The sequence below is a fragment of the Epinephelus lanceolatus genome, chromosome 20, assembly GCF_041903045.1.
Source record: "Epinephelus lanceolatus isolate andai-2023 chromosome 20, ASM4190304v1, whole genome shotgun sequence".
Classification (NCBI taxonomy): domain Eukaryota; kingdom Metazoa; phylum Chordata; class Actinopteri; order Perciformes; family Serranidae; genus Epinephelus; species Epinephelus lanceolatus.
This window is the reverse complement of record NC_135753.1, coordinates 5,776,270-5,782,500: the sequence shown is the minus strand read 5'-3', so window position 1 is coordinate 5,782,500 and position 6,231 is coordinate 5,776,270. Positions and strand designations below refer to the sequence as shown.

Sequence of the window (6,231 nt, the reverse complement as noted above, 5' to 3'; positions counted from 1 at the left end):
TGATCTTAATAAAGTGAAAAGACAAGATATAAGTAACTGTCAGTAAACATTGACTTCATTGCTGCAATGTTTACTTTGCAGGGACGACCCCCATGCATGCGCACGCGCGCACACACTAACCAAGGCAGCGGCCAAAATCACGCATTTAGCTCATTTAACCCTGTGTTGCTCGTTCATAAAACGTACAGCCGGTCTTGTGATGAACCGGTCGGAATGTTCGCTCACGTTTTCTGGGGTTAATGTTAGCAAATAAATTAGAAACAAGTTCCACCAAACCGAACCACCCCCATATCGTATCAAGCTAATGTTAGCTAACTACCGACTAACTAGATAATATTAGCTAATTGACAAGCACTTACTGGGCAGAATGGCTCTTCAAATGACGAACAAAGTTTGAAGTTGTCGCCTGGCTGTCCAAGATGTTTATGCTGCATGTCTTGCGCTGTGCTGTTCGTCTTTTGCCGTCATAATGGTCATTCCAAAAGCCGAAGACGATGACTCTCGGTACCCCTCCCACTGACATGTTGATGCCTATCTGATATAAGAGAGCCTGTTTCTCCAATAAACACGTAAGGTACGTAGAGAGGGCATGACTGATTGACAGGGTAGTGATCCAATCATGACAACGCCATTCTCAGCCTGCGCTCCTACCGGGTAATCGACATTATTTTTTAAATTAATTTTATATTCTCACCGAAAACATGATGTGAATAACACTCAAGTCATTCAAGTCATTGTGTCTCAAGTCAAGTCAAGTCCCGAGTCTTTAACTTCCAAGTCCGAGTCAAGTCTCAAGTCTTTTATATTTTGTCAAGTCAAGTCACAAGTCATCAAAACAGCGACTTGAGTCGACCCGAGTCCAAGTCACAATGACTCGAGTCCCCATCTCTAATAAACTATCTATTAAGCCATGTAAGGTGTTGAAAAACATCAATTGCAACATTACAATGGCCACCCAATTAATGATAATAGATGCACTACACAGTATTTATTAAAGATCAAGAGAAAGATAGTTGAGTGTTGAGTCTCATTCCCAGGTAGTCTACTATTCTATTTTGTGTTGGTACCAATAACAATTTTTCATGGCACTGTGGGTTGGTCCAAATCCAAAGTGCCTGGAAAAATGTTGTAATTGCACGTTTCTGAAAACTAAAGACAGATTACATTTGTACGTTATTATGTACCGGATACTTCAAAACTTATGTTTCAAAACAACACTGTGGATAACAAGTTTATGTTTAGGCTAGTGATGTGTCATTCACGAACGAGCCGGCTCTCATCGCTAGTTCAGGCGCATAAACCAGCTGGTTATGGTTAGGAAAAGATCATGTTTTGGCTTAAAAAACACACATTTGGTGGCACAAAAGCTGCTGGAAGAACAGGGATGGGTCAGTGAAATACACTCAGGTTCCGGGCTTAAACACTGCGATGTGTAGCTAAAAACATCCAGGTTAGGGAACACAAACACTGACAGAAAAATATTTGATGCTACAGATATATTTCTGTTAGGATAAAAATATGTTGAGTTTTTAGACCCACCTATAGCAGAAAGCCCCCATCAGTGTATTTTAACTTGGTGCAGTTAATATTATTTATTATATATTACAGGTGTTGCTGCATTTATATTTGCATATAATGTAAAGCTATGTAGTTTTTAAACTCAAATTCATCATATCTAATAACATCCCTGAAACCCACTGTGTTTCTCCTGTGTATTTAGAGAAGTTATGGGGGTTCACAGTGGACATTTTTTACAGCATGCAGATCAAGCTCAGGCAATGCCAGGCTTGCAAACAGGAGCCAGTATCCCTGAAGGCAGCCAAACTGTCTTCACAGGACAAATCCCAGAGACGCTGGTTTGGGAGACTAAAGCTCTGACAACATCCAGAGAGTCCGCCTGCAGAGTCACCGCCAGAGGAGCGTGTACAGGATTTGTCCTGTGCTGATGATGTCATCAGGAGGACTTGTTCAGTGTGAGCTGTGAAGCTGCAGGATGAACGTCGGTTCAGCGGGATGACTTTACTGCCTGCAAGCAATAAAACTCGACTCAACTTCAGCACTCTGGATTTAGACAAATATTGGACACAGTTTGTTTTTTAAAAGGACCTTTGTTTTATTTATGTGAGATCTTTTTAATAAAGTTAAGCAACACTTTTTATTAAAGTTGGATATGTTATTTTGGGAGGTAACAAAGCTTCTGTCTTACAGTTTGTACTTTTGTATATGTGACCTTTCTTCACTGTATTTCTACAGTAATTAATGTTCTTTTACCATGAGTGAAGGAAGAACTCACATCCTTTATTTAACAAAGAATACCACAGTGTAAAAATACTCTGCTACAAGTAAAAGTTCTGCATTTCAAGTCCTACTTTCACTAAGTATTACCAGCAACATGTTCTGAAATGATCAAAAGAGTATATTCATTCAAATTGGCCCCATTTAAAGAGTTAAATGATGGAGGCTTTAAGCTCTTAAAACATGATATATTATTTTTAATATCATGCACACAAGATAATAAAAGGTACACAAGTTACTGCGGTGTTGAACAATATATACACTGTAAAAAAAGTCTGTAAAAAATACAGTAAAAAACTGTCAAATAGCAACAGTAAAGGACCGTCAATTCCAAAATTGTATATCACCGTAGTAAATACACTGAATTTCCATAAATCAAGAAACAGTACATAACTCTAATTTTTACGGGTACAATATGTAAAGAACACACAATTTTACTGTGATTTTTTCAAACAATTGTAAAATGAATGAGAAAATACCGTAAAGTCAAAAGTGGGTAATAACCCTAAAATTTACAGTATTATTCAGTATAAATCACGGATTTCACTGATGTGTACATTTAAATTTACAGTAAAAAACCATTAACCATTCAGCAAAGTATATACCGTCATTTCTACAGAAACAAGATGTTAAAAATATGGTCCATATATTGCTGATTTAAAGAAAACCAATATTTTACAATGACATAATATCGGCTACTGTTATTTTATGTTAATGTCCTTGTAAGGATGAATCTATTTATGCAATAGTAAACTAGCCTATAGATTGTCTTTCATAGGCTATTGTCTCACTGGGTTCACTTTACTGGACAGCCTACCAGGAGCCGCTTTCCTGTCTCTCTGATAGTTTGTATCTCACTGCAAGGTACTTTGGTCAGCATTATTATTATTATTATTATTATTATTATTATTATCATTATTTAGAGCCACTCGCCTCTATAGCTCAAAGATCAATAGAGACGAGTGACACATAATTTTTGGACCTTTTTGTAGACACAGGCCTCTTTTCTGCTGTCAGTTCAATTTTAAAGGGTTAGCCCCTACCAAATTTAAATAAAGAGGGATTTTGCACCAGTTGCCCTGCTCTGCTCCTCCATTTACTTAAATGCAATCTCCTGTTTTGTGAGTCGTAGCCTGCTGCAGTCTGTCTTTTTAAATCCACCATTCACTCATTTTTCTAAAAACATCTGGACACAAAACACACATGTACTCCTTGCCCAGGCTTGTCCGCTTCTCACAGTCTAATCGGTTTTCGTCTCCTCGTTAGCGCCGTTAACCGAGCTGGAGTCTGGAGAGAGAGAGAGAGTTGACTTTTGAATCCTTCTGACCGACAGCTAGGCGCCATTTCTGCGCACCCGGTAATGAGCATCTGTGGAGTCTATACACGTCCTGAAGTCGGGAGATATAACTCTGTTCTTAAGGTAAGCACCTCTACAAAATTTTCTAGTTAACGTCAGCTCTTTCTTGAATGTTCATTCGGGTTTATGTAATGTTAAAGTTACGTCAATTTGCTAGGTTGTTTTGTTTTGCCCTTGCAAAAATAAGAGTTGAGAACAACTAAGCTAGGTTAGCTAACCGTTAGCTAAGGAAATGTATAGCTGTACTTTCTGTGGCAAGTCGGTTAAGACATTGAGAGGCTACGTGCTTCATTGCAGACTCCATCGAAACGAGCCACGTTGTTTATTTAAGTGCATCGAAGCTGGTTGCAAGCATACGTTTAACAGATATGGAGCATTTAAGGCTCATTTTTACTGCAGGCATAATGTACCTGCTACAGCCGGGATGGCTGTTAACACTAATGTTAACGTTACTGCATTTAAATGCATGGTGGCTTTGTGTACACGACAATGTTCAGATGGGAGAGCTCTAATAGCTCACCTGAAGGATCATATTATGGAAGGGCATGCTGTGAATTGTCCAGTGACAGGATGCAGAAATGTTTTTAAGGTCAAATCTACATTTACTGCCCACATGTCACGGAAACACAGAGATTTTGCAGACAGCAGTATCAGTGACTTTTACAGAAATACTGCTCCTCAGTCATCATCTGCTCCAACTGATTCAGTTGACTCTGGCCTTCAAGTGTCTGAGGTGGGTACAGAAACAAGCACGGATGAAGGTGACATGGATATGTCACAAGATTTCCATGACCTTTTTCTAAGAAACGTCTCGTTATTCTACTTGAAATTGCAGGGGCAGTTTCTACTACCTGCTTCGACCATTCAGGTCATTGTTGAGGAAATGCAGAACATACACGAGTTGGGTCAGACATTTAGTTTGAGTAAACTTACAGCAATGCTAAAAAATGACACATCATTATCAGATGAGGACATCACCAAAGTTTGTGAGTCTGTCAGGCAATCTGATCTGTTCAGTGCATGTCATACAGGGCCAATGAGGACTATATACTCAAGAGCTCAAACTTTCAAAAAAAAAGTTTAACTATGTGGAGCCTAAGAAAATGTTTTTAGGAAAAGATGAGAACAGAAGAGATAGGTTTGCCTATTATGTGCCTGTGAGAGAGACTTTGAAATGTTTGTTGGAGTCTGATCTGTGGCAGAAATCAGGGGAGCACTCGGCTGAGTCTCCCTCAGATGTTCTGAGTGACATTAGTGATGGACAGATATTCAAATCAAATGATTTTTATGGTCAAAATCCATCATGTCTTAAGCTATTACTATACCAGGACGCCTTTGAAGTTGTAAAGCCTTTAGGTTCTGCAAAGACGAGACACAAGGTGTTAGCTGTCTATGTATCTGTTGCTAACCTGCCACTTCATGTACGGTCAGACACAGATCATATGTTTCTTGTGTTATTGTGCAGAGAGAAAGATTTCAAAGAATGTGGGCATGTTAAGGTTTTCTCTGAATTACTAGCAGACTTGAAGGAATTAGAGGAGAATGGTATAGTGGTATCAGATGAAACAGTTGTCAGAGGAACCTTGTATTGCATTGTGGGAGATAATTTGGGCTCACATTGTATTGGAGGCTTCTCTGAAAATTTTAGTCGCTCAGAGTACTTCTGTAGGTATTGCCTGATAACCCAATCTGAATTTCAGGTTGTTGATCCAAATCTGTGCGGACCAGAGCGTACACCTGAGAACTACGATTCTGCTGTTGATCGCCTCCAGACTGAAGATACTCAGGCTGTGGAAGGAGTAAAGTTCAAGTCAGTATTCAACTCTTTGAAACACTTTAATGTCTGTCAGCCAGGATTACCACCTTGTCTAGGACATGACATCTTCGAGGGCATTTTGTCTTACGATGTTGCACTGTATCTCAAATATTTTATCAAGAAAAAGGCATGGTTCACTTACTCCACTTTGAATCGGCGCATCAAACAGTTCAAATACTGTGACTCTGATGCTTCTACAAAGCCATGTGAGGTCAGTCCTCAAGCAGTTAAACTCTCAGGACAGGCTGTACAGAACTGGAATTTTCTAAGGCTGCTGCCTCTCATAATTGGTGACAGAGTGAAAGATACAACAGATGATGTCTGGCAGTTGACCATGCAGCTAAAAGACATTGTGGAGATGATATGCGCCCAGACCATCTCTGTACCTCAGGTTGCATATCTTGATGTTCTTATTCAAGAATATTTAGAGTCAAGAAAGGCTCTATTCCCAGAAAGTAACCTGAAACCAAAGCACCATTATTTACGTCATTACCCAGGTCTAATTCTGAAATTTGGCCCTCTAATAAGGCTATGGACAATGCGCTTTGAAAGTAAGCACAGTTATTTCAAGAGATGTGCGAGGAATTTGAAAAATTTTAAAAACCTCTGCCACACGCTCTCTGAAAGACATCAGATGTTGCAGGCTTATCTTTCAGCAGGATCAATGGGTCGAGCTGTCTTGCAAGTTAAGGATAGTTCTCCATTTTACTCAGTACTATACAGCAAAGCCATTCAACACGCAGTCAGACAATTTGACTTCACT

The 6,231-nt window shown here is 39.4% G+C and overlaps 1 protein-coding gene across 2 annotated transcripts in view; it reads right to left on the bottom strand.

Annotated features, from left to right (window-relative positions):
- The window catches only part of fars2 (phenylalanyl-tRNA synthetase 2, mitochondrial), a 274,923-nt gene that overhangs the window by 141,116 nt on the left and 127,576 nt on the right, over positions 1 to 6,231 (bottom strand). The gene's annotated exons all lie outside the window — the stretch shown is intronic.